Genomic DNA, 14,569 nt, shown 5'->3' on the forward strand with positions numbered 1-14,569 from the left:
ATCTATCTATCTATCTATCTATCTATTATCTGTCTGCCTGCCATTCTTTGTTCTGGCTATCTATCTAGAATAAAGTAAATTTTAATGTATTTTTGTCTGATACTTTATTATTATTATTATTATTATTATTATTATTATATAAGTATTTATTTAATGAAATATATTATTAATTAAATATTGTTAATTAACTCATGTTACATTTACAAAATAACTAACTAAATAAATAACTAAATAAATAAATCAATTAATTAATTAATTATTAATTAATTAATTACTTAATTAAAAAGTCTTTGGAAAGCAGATTGAAGTTATTAATATTAAAATGAAATAAATATTAATATTAACAGTGACTTTACCAAAAAGATTTTTGAAATGTTAGATTATTGCATTTAATTTAATCTTGATTAGATTTTAAATGAACTAAGCAGCCCTAAAAACATTTCGGATAATCATCATCTTTGTTCGTTCCTTCATTTATTTTTATTTATTTTTTATTTATTTATTTTTTGTAGCTCCCAGTTTTTGCAGCATCTTGTCCAAAATATTTTTAAGAGAAACATCTGAAATAAAGCAGAAACCTGAACAAAACATTGATATAGCATATATCACTTAACATTTTATTTAAAAAGATCTCCTACAAGAGCTAAATGAGGTCGAAAATGAAAACAGAATGAGCCCTCGTGATTGTCGAGTGCAGCCGATCAGTGTTTGTTTGTGAACTTGTGCGTGTCTGACAGACTTCCAGATCACGAGGCATACGCGCGCAATCTTTTACGCGAACATTCGGCGCGATCATGCGTGAAGACGAGGAGCGCCGACGGTGCGCATTATCCCGCGTGATGACGCTCCAGCTCCAGCTTGTTTGAGGTAATTTGGCACTCGCTTTAGTCCATTTTAGCAAGAACACTTCAAACAGATTGTTTTCAGAGATCCGGCTGCACATTTAACCTTCTCAAAGCAGCAGCTTGTTAGCCACCATTAGGGATACGAATTCGCCCGATGAATTGAAAGAATCGCCTTCACATGACGCCCTCTCATCTTCACATGATATTCACGGTTTGCCTTAAAAGAAAACCGAGGCCTGAAGCTTTTTTTTTCTTTTTTTGAAGGGTTGGTCTTTATCTGTGCTCAGAGTTGATCCTGACGAGGGAAAAGGTGCAGGGCTGTAAAATTGAAAGAAGAAATACATCAAAGAGGGGTAATGAACCTTGTCCAATCCCAGCTCGGCCGAAAGGCGCTCTGGGCCAAGAGATGTGGAGAATTCTGATGAAGCCGTTTTCTTTACCGGAGCAATGGCCTGGGAATGTGTGTGTGGCTGGCCGTGGTAAGTGTTAGGCGTCAAGCCAGGTGAACGCTCTTACAAGCCTCACCACTTTTGATTCTTTCACTCAGCTGTGAGCTCCATTCTTGAAAGCCTTCCGATCCGAGACCGAGGGTCCTAAATGGGAACCGTGGTGTTGGTGATGAGGTGGAATCCTGCAGGAGGGGTTCCGTACACCTCATTAAGCTCAAAGCGGGCATCCAGGGGTAACTTAACAAGCCTCGCTACACCCGCGTGGAACCGAGCTTCCCAGCAGCTTTAAAACACCGGATCGTCACCGCTTGAGGAACAGATGAGGGGCTTTTACAGAAAATGTGGTTGCTGTGGCCTCTTTATGCAGATGTAGGGTCCCAAACCGTTTTGAAATCTGTAGCTAATTAGTGCTTGTGTCATCACCAAGGACGATATCTGTAACTATAACTATATAGATTTATTCATTCTAATTCTATGAGAATAGTGAAGTCCACACCACAACTATAATGGCATAGAGGAATGATATCATTGGAATCAAATTTCAGAACATTTTTCCATCTGATGAACGATAAAAACATTGACAGCTAATCAGAAACCACCCAATTTTAATAAGCTTGAGCCTTTAAAGTGGCAGTGCACACTAATAATAAACAGAATGTTATCGTCCGTTGGTGTGAACGCTAGTATAGTTATCATTCTTGGTGTGAATGGGGTTTTTAAGGCATAAATTCATCCAAAAAAGAAAATTATTAATTATTATTAAGAAAATTAGCTAAAAATGTATTCACTCTCAGGCCATACAAGATGTAGATGAGTTTGTTTCTTCATCAGATTTGGAGAAATGTAGATTATTGTGATGTTCCAATTCACTCTGCGGTGAATGGGTGTCGTCAGAATGAGAGTCCAAACAGCTGATATAAACATCCACAAGTAATCCACACCACTCCAGTCCAGTCCAGCAATTAACATTGTGTGAAGTGAAAAGCTGCGTGTTTGTAAGAAACTAATCCATCATTAGGGTGTTTTAACTTTAAACCACTGCTTCCGGCCAAAACACCAGTCCATAATCCATAATAACACTTCCTCGCGAGACCAACCTGAACCTGATGCAAAATATGCGTTGGGAAATATTTAGCACTCAAACTGAATTACCAAATGCTTGCATTGCTTTTAAAATGACTCTTTTATTTAACTGCAAAAAAATCTCTGAACAGTGGTAAATGTGGGTTTTGTTTTGTTTTGTTTTATTCACTGGTTGTAAACCCTGAGATTAATCACACAGAAACTGAAACGAAGGAAAAAAACAAAACAAAACACTGATTATTATAAACTCCAAATATGATAACCCCCTTCCTAAAATCACATTATAATATTTACATTTATTATATATTGTTTAATTTGTTTACACAATTTACACGTTTGAGCACGTAACCCAACACCATCCCACCCCTAAACCTGCCCATTTGTATATTATATAAAACACAAGATATAACAGGCAGATATGACAACAAATGCTATTTATTTAAAAGTAAAAAAAAAAAAAGTGTTCCGAAGGAAAACGATTGATTTGCGTGAAGAACACGCAAAAAACGATCACCGTCTCCATCCGCAATCTGCCGTAAAACTCTTTTTACGAAAAACTTTACTGTGCACATTCAAAATTGGCGCTCGAGGAAGCAAGCGCTATCTTTGATCGTGAAATGGCATTGGCTGTTGTGTGTCTTGTGACTGATTGCGTCATTACGTCAGCTTAGATTCTGAATTGGCATTGAATTTTGTGCGTCTCGTGACCGATTGCATCATGTATAATTAAGACGTGACTGTGTGCGTTCATGGAGCAAGATTATTTCAGCGATAAAGCCTTAAATTTCACCCAGTCTGTTCATATAATGATATCGCATGGCATCTGAAGATTTGGAATGCAACACGAGATGTTTGTAATACTTTTATACTGTTTGTGGTCAATTTTTGCAATACATACATGTGCCTGTACTTACATTAGCTTGTGTTTTATCATTGAGAAGTGGGTAGGTTTAGGTTTAGAGTAAGGAGTGGTGTTGAGTGCTCCAAAATAATAAATATAAAATCATTTCTAGTTTTACAAATGTAAATATTTAAACACTGAAGGGGTACCCTGCACCGAGACAATCCCTACACACTGAAACTTTACACTGAAAGTTGTGCTGAGTGACACCAAAAAAAAAGAAGGTAAATTCATGTCCATGAACATGAATCAATAGATTGAAATTAAAAATCACGAAATGCCGTAAGACTGGATTGCGCTACTATATCTTTTCATGTACAAAATCTCATTGTACTGAATTCAAATCAAATTGGTAAAATGTTATGATTATTACGTAATATTATATTTAAAAAAATTATAATGTTTACAACCCACTTGGAGTTGGCATTTTAAATCTATAATGAAACATTTTAAATTCAGTGCTTTGCAATAATTATTATTATATATATATATATTTTTTTTATAAGAGCATGTTATAAAAATTAAACACAATTACTAATTATTTAAAGTAAACTTGTATCATATGATATAGGGCATATGATTTTATTTATTTATTTTTTTTTTTTCAGAAATTTTCCACAGACTACCCAGTGACCTGTATCTAAAAACCCAGTTTCTAATTAACCAATTTGAACTCAGGCTCTTTGACTGTATTGTAATCATTTTACAGTTTGGCTCATGGGCGTCAATGGCATTCTAGACCAATCAATCATTTGCCTCATTTTATGATGAGGCTTATGGATAGATCAGCATATGATTGTTTAATGACTGCCGTTCCAAGATCCAACTTAATTAAATGATGCGATGCCACGTTCTTCTATCAGAATAATGCGTTTTCATGTCAAACCCTCCATTTTCATCACAACATACATTTTTCCACCAATTGTCCAAATGCAGCTGATGCTCAATTGGGTGGGTGTGATTTGGCAAGGCTCACGCTCACTTGATTTAATGGACTAAATGGTCTGTGCCCATGGCTGGCCGTTCTAGCCCATCCTCATTATCCAAAGCGCGACTGCAGAGATGCCGCAGACAACATCAAACACGAGTGGGATTCCAGCTTGGAGAGATTTGCGAATCATCTGACACGGCCACAGAAAGAGGATTAGAGGTCGTGTCTTCTCACCTCGCTGAGGTCTTTTGGCTGTACTGTGCTAGCTGAGTCGCGGGTCTCCTAAGTCCTGCTTAGCTGCCAACTGCTGTATGAGTCATTATAGATCTCTTTTGAAAATCTGGCACTGGAGTACTCTCATTTTCACACTATTGTTCCTTGTCTAACACCTCCCTGACGGAACTGTCTTGAATATTATTGGCATTAAGTGCAAAATACCAATTCCTTTTATTAAATGACTTTCCTTTTAAGCTAACATGAGTGAGGAGGACTATAATACTTTTATGCGATAGGACCCTCTGGAAGAATTAGATTTAAAATTTGCCATTTTTTGCTCATTGGTACTGAAGAAGTTTCTCAGCAAATCATATTAGCTGTAAATACCATATTAGACAATTTCATGCTTTTAAAATCATTCCAGAAAGAATCGGTCATTTGTAAAAAGTCAATGATGTGATGTTCATTTTTTGGTTCTATATATTAATTTATATATATATATATATATATATATATATATATATATATATATATATAAATAAATAAATACAAAAAATAAAGAAGGAAAATGCAATATATAAATACAGTGACTTAAAAATATTATTTTGTAATGGGTATGTTTTTTTAATTTCTTTATTAAAAGTATTTATTTATTTATTTATTTGTGGGGGTATAAAGACAAAACGTATTCATAGAATTTCAGGGTTGTACAACTGTCCTGATGTCATGAGAAAAAAAAATCATTCATTAAAAGTGTTTATTTATTTATTATAAAAAGGTCAGGGTGGTACACCCTGTATTCTTTTAAAATGTCACACAATTTGACCTTTGTATGACAAGGCAAAGTTAATTCATGTTGTAAAATGTCATGTGGTGCGACTCTCCAAAAAAAACAAACAAACAAAAAAAATTATAATATTTATGATACAAAGTTCATTTAGGTTGTAAAATGTCATTTCATTTCATTTATTCATTTATAAAGCACTACTAAAACAACAGAGTGTTGACCAAAGTGCTGTACAATAATAAAAATGATTCCACAAATATGTGGTGCAACTCTCCTAGATAGCGTAATATTTATATAAAATAATAATAATAATAATAATAATAAATATTAATTAATTAATTTATTTACAGTATAATGTGTAAAATTACATTGTATGTTAAAAACAATATGTTATTACTTTTTACCTTTTTTTTTTTTTTTTTTTAAATGTTGTTGTTTTTTTATTCTGACAGACTTAAATTTTGAACAGTCTTGCCCGGTTATTTGGCAGACAATCACAGAATTTTTTTTTTCTCTCCTGACCTTGTTATGGGACAACCGAGTGTCAGTGTTTAGAGTTAGATAGAACAGAGAATTCAAAACAGAAATCTCAGGCTCCGAGTTTCACGAGAAATCTAAAGAATGCAAACGTATCTTCAAACGAGACGTCTGGAGTCATCCTTGAGAGGTTGTTGCTCTTTTTCTCCAATTTTACAAGCAAAGACATGTTTCACTCATTGGATCTTTGAGGACTTGCCCTTCTTTTTGGAAAACCGTGCCTCTAATAATTTAATAATTTCACACCTTCCACCGAGCGCATCCCAACGGGCTTCAACCAGAATGCAGTGTCTTGCACTACTGGCTCTGAATGTGGGCTGGTGTCATTTTTCATCTAGATTTATGGCTTAGGGTAGCTTATCTGCATTTTTAGTGTGATTGAAAAGTGTGCGCTTGGTTTTCCCCATCATGCAGTAGATGCAATCACACCCTTTTCTGATTTAGCCTTGCCATATTGTGCATTAGGAGTACAGAGTAGGATTAGGAGCAGTATTATCATCAGAAGAGATGACCAGAAAGACCTTTCACTCTTTTAAATATGACCCTTGGACATTTATATCATTCCTTTCCTTGGGTAGATGCTTACAGTGTATGGGACAGTCTCAATCACTAATCGTGCTTATGCCCAAATTTGTTTTCTGTTATATTCTGTTATATATTTTAAAATGCAATTTATTCCTTTGATGTAAAGCTGAATTTTCAGCATCATTACTCCAGGCTTCAGTGTCACATGATCCTTCAGAAATCATTCTAATATGATTTGATGCTTAGTTATTATCGATTATTATTTTGGTGCTAAATTTAATGCATCTTCACTGAAGAATAGCATTAATCTCTCTCTCTCTTTCTGTATTTAATAATAATAATAATAAATGTAATGTCATGGCTGTTGAAAATTCAGCATGAATAAATTACATTTTAAAATATATTCAAATAGAAAACACTTGCTTTAAACAGTAATAATATATTACAATATTACTGTTTTTTACTGTAGTGTTGATCAAATAAATGCAGCCTTTGTGAGAAGAAGATACATAGAGACATACATAGAAGAGACACACCTTTACTCGTTTTTATTGAAAGTACAAAAACTGATGGTTTTGTGCTCGAATTATTATTGTAAGATTTTTGAAGAACCTCACAGAAGGTCTAGTTAAACATGCTCAAATGAGTGTGACTAAATTCATTATCAACAGTTGATGTGCTGTGTACTGAAAGACCTTCAAAGCCATACAAAAGAGTGTTTTTCTCTTTTTCTGAGATTTTATTTATTTTTATTATTTTTTTTATAATCTTCCGACCTTCATTTTGTGTATGTTTTGTCTCTGGTTATTTTGGTGGCCTCCAAATAAATAAAAATGATAATAATAATAATAATAAAATAAAATAATAATAAAAAATAGAGGACTTTTTTTTTCTTCTGCTTAACAGAATAAAGTTCTGTATATACCAGAAAACCTGTACTTGCAACTTGCCAACCTCTACGCTGCTATGAGCATGTTAGAGCTTATATTGTTTCATGTATGCTTTTCAAAACCTTTCTTTTTTTTCTCCCCCTGAAGGTGAAGTTTTGATTTATGAGTTTAATATCAAGAGTAAGCAGTAATCCAGAACTAATGCTAAATTAGCTAAGTAACAGCGGCCCGCACCCAATGAGATGTGATTATTTTTGAAGGCGGAGATTTTGTTTGTGGACTGTATCTGGAATTTTTTTAAAAATTTACTTTGTTTTAATTCACATTTATTAAACAAGGACACCTTGATTTGATCAAATGTGACAGTAAAGACATTTATAATGTTAAAGGGGTCATCAGATGTCCATTTTCCACAAGTTGATATGATTCTTTAGGGTCTTAATGAAAAGTCTATAACATACTTTGGTTAAAATTTCTCAATGGTAGTATAAAAAAAAAAAACACCTGTCAAAATCAGCTCTGTTTTCAGCAAGCTGTTTTTTAGTCCATGTTGCTTTAAATGCTAAAGATTCCTGCTGACTCCGCCCCTCTCTTCCGTGGGGTGTACCGAGCAGACTGTAAACTTCAGCCGTGAGACTAGCTAACTAGCATATTATTAGGAAATTAGATATATTATTAGATATTATTATCGATTTGCAAAGATTCATAAAAAAAAAACAAAAAAACTTTATACTCACTTCTGTAGGTGAGGCTGGATCACGAATGATTCGCGCGAACATAGACACATTTAGGCAGATTGGGATCGGCGCGTTCCCTTCAAAACTAAATTAACGTTAATCCTCTGTGTCTTCAGCAGCTCAGATGTCGGGAGTAAATGACGACTGCTATATTCATTATTACATCCAACAACAAAACACCTCAATCGCTTAATCGGAGACATCCTTGTCTTCCCCTGCACCAGAGTCGACACAGTGGCGGACAGCTCTCAGCTCACTCAGGGCGGGTCTAAGGTAAGACAGCCTTGTCAATCAACTATCGTGGGAGTGGTCTGTGCAGAACTACGTCATTCTGAAAGGAACCTCAGAACAGCCTGATTTGAGAAAGAGGATTTTAAAATAGGGATTAAAAAAAAAAAAAAAAACACTGGGTGGATTTTTTTTATCATTATAGGATGGATGTGTACACACACTTCCAACACACATTTATGTTCAAACAACTTGTAAAGTGAATTTTACATCTGATGACCCCCTTTAAGGGTTTCTATTTCAAATTAATGTTGTTCTTTCAAACTTTCTATTCATCAAATAATCCTGGAAATTAAAATGTATCATAATTTTCACATAATAATAATCTAAAATGTTAAAAACAATGCTATTTATTACAGACTTTTGACTGGTTTATGGAGGTTTTATCTGTAAAAGTAAAAAGCCTGTTAAATACTGAATTGGATTCAAGATCATATTAAAGCATGTTAACCATGTTGACATCATTCCCAGAAATTCTGGGTAAATGTTGGGGAAACATTGTTTCCTGAGGCATCAAATAGCACAAGAGTTGTGGTTGTCTTCGTCTAGACAGATCACACACACACACGCACACACATACAGTACACATACTTATAGTTTATAATAAATGCATACAGTATTTACTTTAATAGACATAACACTAAAGAACATAACAAATTTGTAGATGACATGACATATCTTCGATTCAAGAGATTTTATTAAACCTTGAGTCTACAGAAAGGACTGAGTCATGATTTTGCCCATTGCTATTGAATCACAGTCATTAAACTCAAAAAATTACCATGCGTTTGATGCATTTGAACAGCCTGTTTAATTAAATAAAAGGAAAATAAGTCTTTCAGTGGTTCATTCACTCCTGAAAAGCTTCAGTAACATCTACTGTATGTGCTACAGGTACATTTATTCAACATACATCCCTCTCCACATGAGATGTTGCATAATATGCGCGGTAAGCTGCGATAAACACAATGCGGCTTTTTCTCGCTAACAATGGCGTACAAAATGTCATACTAGGCATTTTGAGCATGTGCTAAGAAATTACAGAAGCTGTAAATGAAGAGCGCATTTGCCATTGCTGCAGCAGATAAAGTCCTGCTCCACTGTGGCTGCAAGATAACAGCGCTGCGTTTTTACAATTTGCCATTTGCCGCAACGTGCATGGCTTTACAGCTATCTTCACGCATGCAGGAGCCCGCTATAAAGTCTGGCTATCTTCAATTTAGCGCCGTCTAATGAGAACGTTTAGCAGCTTGGAAAAGAAGCCCTAGTCTGCAGTTAGCATTACCTGGAGTGCTGTAAGATTAACAAAATCTAATTGGAGCTATACGTCTCGAAATTCGCGGAGTTTTCTGAGCTGTAGATCCACTGCAGAGCAATTGCATTACAAACAGGGTTGATTGCTTCTGTAAACCAGGGTTAGTTTAGTAGCTTTGATACGCTATTACAGTTTGTGTTAATATTTAGGATTAAATACAATTTTTAGGTTTTCTTTTTTTATTTTAATTTGACAAATTTGTAACAATTTTGTTTGTCTTTTTTATTATTATCTATATTTTGAAATGTCTTTTAATTTTTCAGCTGGTGGAAGATTGTTTCCACCACAGAATAAAAAAAAAAAGTGTATTGTGATTTTTATCTCAAAATTCAGATTTTTTCCCCCTCTAAATTCTGACTTTTCTTCTAAGAATTGCATGAAAAAAATTTGAATTCTGATATGTAAACAAGAAAAAAAAGTTGTGAAACTAAGAAGTCACAATTACATTTATTTATTTATTTGCTTATTTATTTATATATATTTTGTGTAATTCAACAAGAATTCAATAGAAAACTCAGAACTGAGAGGAAAAAAAGTTGAAATCGCAAGATGTAAACTCAGAACTGGGAGGAAAAACGTACAAAGTGTGACAAAAAGTTCCAATTGCATTACCCTTTCTTTCTTTCTTTCTTTTAAATTCTGTGATGGAAACAGACTTCCATATTTATTAGTACTGCAAATTAAACTAAATAAAAATATTTTCTAACTGAAATAAACCTGACTTATTTGGTAAACTTGTTTTATGAAACAGGCCCCTGGTTTCGCAAAGCTGTAAAGCCTTCCACTTTAAAGGAACAGTTCAATCAAAAATAAAACTTTTATTATTTTAAATCATTTACTCAACTTCATGTCATTCCAAATCTGTATGAAATTTTGTTTTGCTGAACATAAAAAGAGATAAGGAATATTTTAACAGTTTTCATCCAAACTATTTTTTTAATATATATTCCAGTGTATTCAATCATGGAAATATTTATTTATTTATTATCTGCGTGTTTGTAAGTAACAAAGCCATCATTAAGACATTTTTAACTTCAAAGCATTGCTTCTGGCTAAAATACAAGAAATATGCATGTTTATAATGAAACCTTATTATGTTGTTTATGTAGTTTTACATTTTATATAAATATTTTAGATTATGCCATGGTCTGTCTGAATACTCGATTCTGATTGGCTGGCAGGTGTTGATTAAATTTGTTGAACTGCACAGGTAGTTCCAGGTCAGTTTAATCACGTTCTGTATTAATGTGCTTCCTATAAACATTGGTAACCATAATAACATACAGTTAGAGTTGAATAGTAATACAGACGAAAATAACCGTCATTGTTATCGTTCCGGTCAAATATTGCAGCGCAAATATTATTAACATCTTTAATATGTGAATGCTGGGAAATGACCATGGCATAAACGGGATAATCAACGGCTAGCTGTGCATTAAACAATTTGAATGCACTTCGCGGAGGCAACCACCGGTTCTTCGCCTCCAAGTCATGCATTCAAATCGTTTAATGCACAGCTAGCCGTTGATTAAATGAAGTAAAAGTGTTTAATATATACTAATCTCACTGATTAAATGCAGTAAAATCATCCCATGAATTCAATATTTTGTTAACCTGAACATTTGTGTATCTATGCATATGTTCATACACAGCATCTAAAACATACAAATCTAAAAATGCTATCAATACATTAATAATACATGTTAGTGTTTATGCAAACATATATACTACAAAAATGTAAATTTGCTAGAAAAAAACGATTCATGCCTTTCCAAATCACGTAAACTACCTTACATTATATATAATCACACAGATCCTGTAGGCAGAAATCCAGTGTGTATTTGTTGTGGTAGTTTGTTGATCTGTGAAAATTTGTACGAGATGCAGTAAAAACATTTTATATGACTTTTATGTTGTCTTTGCAATGAGGTGGAGTTGCACATTAAGATGAGATGAATGCTATAGTTATTACAGAAACATTATGAAAAGCTTATTTTCTAATGGCTTATTTGCTTATTGAAATGAGACCCTTTACCTGAGGCCAAACACATCTATGGCATCTGATAACAGTCAAAGGGAGCCAATAAATGACTGCCGCTTTTATCATTTGTGGATATGGTGGGTGTGAATAATCACTGCTGTGGAGTCTCATGCACTAATATGTCATTATTCATGGGATAAGAATTATTTGAAGTGGATATGGTGAGATTGGGTCACAGAAAATTTATATAATTTCATCCCTGGCTTCTAAACATCCAAAATAATTACTGCTTTAGTGCTCTGAGCATGATGACTGTTGCATAACATGAAATGTTTTTGGTATGTTCAAAGGATGTTTTTGATTTACAGTATTTATTTATTTTTTTCCCCCAGCAGTGATAGTAACCAATTTTACATCTGTGATCTGATGTATTGTAATTTTGAAATATTATATTCAATGAGATCAACTGTAAGGCAGGACTTAGTTTCATCCTTTGGGAGATGATTGGACCATTTAAAGTATCTTGGAGGGGAGGGGTTAAAGGAATAAAGAGGTCTTGGTGATGTCACACGAAGACAAAAGTTGTTTCAGGGGTGAAGATAAATAAACAAACAAAACAAACTAAGAAAATTAATTAAAAACAATTACAGTTAAAACATACATAGTATAAATATTCAAGTATAGTTGCATGTAAATTTTTGTATGTTTGTACATATGCTGAAATGTACAAATGCTGACAGCATCTAAAATGTTAAAGTTATCTCAAATCTAAAGTATTTTTGTTTGCACAGCTTTATATTATATTATATTATATTATATTATATTATATTATATTTGTGTACGTACATTTTAAATCGAATTTTTAGATTAAATTAGGTAAATGCACTTAATATATGTGATTAAAAACAATACAACTTATTAAATAAACATTATTTCCATTAATTCCATATTCTATGAATTTAAAAATGATGTAAAATGATGGACATTTGTTCATACACAAATGCTTACATATTACATATTATTAGTAGTATCAGCAATAATAATAATAATAATAATAATTTCATTATTATTATTATTGTTGTTATTATTATTATTATTATTATTATTATTATCATATTATTATCATATTATTTTAAAGAGTGGAATCAAAATATAAATTAATTAATGAATTAATTTATATAAATGTATAATATAAACAAAACATATTATATTCATTTATTATATATACTCAAATAAAAATAATACAATTTATTTCTATGTACATTTTTGTATGTTTGTATATATGCTAAAATGTACAAATATTTACAGAATCAAAAACATCTAAAATCTAAAGTATTTTCATATACAAAACTTTAAAAACTTATATTATTTTAAATATATTTGTGTACTTACGTTTTAGGAAGATATTAGATAAATTAGGTAAATGTGTTTAATAAATTTAATTAAATACAATAAAACCCATTAATTATTTCCATTAATTTAATATTTATAAACTTATAATAATAATAATAATAATAATTATAATAATAATATTTTTAAAGAGTAGAATTACAAAATTTGTCATATATATATATATATATATATATATATATATATATATATATATATATATATATATATATATATAAATACAAATATTTATGTGTATGTATATACATTTAAATAATATTTATATAAATATATTATATAAATTAAAAATGTTTTGCTTGAAGCTGAGCAATAGATTTACGATAACTAGTTGCGAAATGTACAATCTATATGAAGTCTCTGTGTGACAAATTATAGCGAGCTGAACAAAGGAGCAGTTCAGGTAGCGCTTAACTACCGCGGGTGCACTAAATCAGACGGCATGTGAGCAGGGAATAATTACTGAATAACAAAAGTCTTTGTTTAGCTCCCTGAAATAATTGATTTTTTATGGGATTGAACGTTTTTACGCACCAGAAGACTCGCAAGGTCCCCCTACCGCGGTCAGTGGGCCCTGGACTTCCACCGGGCCGCGGCAAATGTAATTAATTGGATCTGATTAAAATTAATGAAGTAATTAAAGAACTGCTGGGGCTGGTGTCAGACTTCTGTGGGTAATACGGTCGTCACCAGGGCAAGGCCACATGGACCTGCCGCTATGAGGCCCGTTCCAGCGCAAGGCTACACTTTTTTGTGAGTCTATGGCTGCTTATCTTTTCTTCAAGGCTGTCATCCTCTAGTGTGACCTAAATAAGTCATGACTCGTATGCCGTGGTAATCGGGTTTGGGTTATATGAGGGTGAGCTCAAAGGGTGAAGACAACAGCGGCATAACTTTGTAACTAAAACTAATCTGTCGTGCACTTGTTTCTGGGATATCAGTCTGAGAACAACAAATCTGAATGCTCCTGCTGTATCATTAGTCATCTAATGGAATATTAAAGGTATAGTTCACTCAAAAATGACAGCTGTCATAGTTTACTGTCTTTCATGATGTTTCAAACCTGTATTTCTTCTGTGACACACAAAAGGAGAAATTGCGAATATTTCAGTCCCTCTTTTTTCATGCAGTTCAGTGTTGTTAATGTGTCGTTAACAAATGTTAAACATCGTTAATCAAAACAGAATAAAAATAGCAAAATAAAAATGTATTTTCAGTTAATTGCCAAGGAAATGTTTCTGATTTCCATTTAAGTTGAAGTACTTGAAAAACAAAAATTATGAATGAATAATGTTCTTGTCCCTCTTTTTTCGATGCTGTTTAGTGTTGTTATTGTTAACTGAAACTAAAACTATTAGTTTTAAACTGTCTTAAATGGTTTAATTAATAAAAATACATCTGAAATAAAACAGACATATCAGATGAAAAATTAAACAAAATATAATAATAATAATAATAATAATACTACACCAAAACCAATCAATGAAATATAAATATAAAAAATGACAATTGCACATTTCAAATGAAAGCTAATAAATACTATAATAGTATATAAATAATGCTAAAATAACACTGATGTTATTACAATTAATGGGAACTGACATTTTAAACTTTAAATAGGACTAAAAAGCACCATAAAAGAATCATAAAAGTGCATTATTCCAACTTTTAGGTAAT

At 32.5% G+C, this 14,569-nt stretch overlaps 1 long non-coding RNA gene across 3 annotated transcripts in view; it reads left to right on the forward strand.

The window, feature by feature from the left end:
• The first annotated feature begins 662 nt into the window (after positions 1 to 662).
• The window catches only part of LOC131530671 (uncharacterized), a 51,978-nt gene continuing 38,071 nt past the window's right edge, over positions 663 to 14,569 (forward strand). For 2 of the 3 annotated variants that reach the window (XR_009268452.1, XR_009268451.1), the window contains exons 1-2: positions 663 to 867; positions 1,110 to 1,324. This is a non-coding gene — a long non-coding RNA (uncharacterized LOC131530671). Of the gene's footprint in view, positions 868 to 1,109; positions 1,325 to 8,017; positions 8,175 to 14,569 lie in introns of all 3 variants that reach the window. The other variant, XR_009268450.1, reaches the window with a different exon arrangement.

The sequence above is a fragment of the Onychostoma macrolepis genome, chromosome 22 (genome assembly GCF_012432095.1).
Source record: "Onychostoma macrolepis isolate SWU-2019 chromosome 22, ASM1243209v1, whole genome shotgun sequence".
NCBI classification, from domain to species: Eukaryota; Metazoa; Chordata; class Actinopteri; order Cypriniformes; family Cyprinidae; genus Onychostoma; species Onychostoma macrolepis.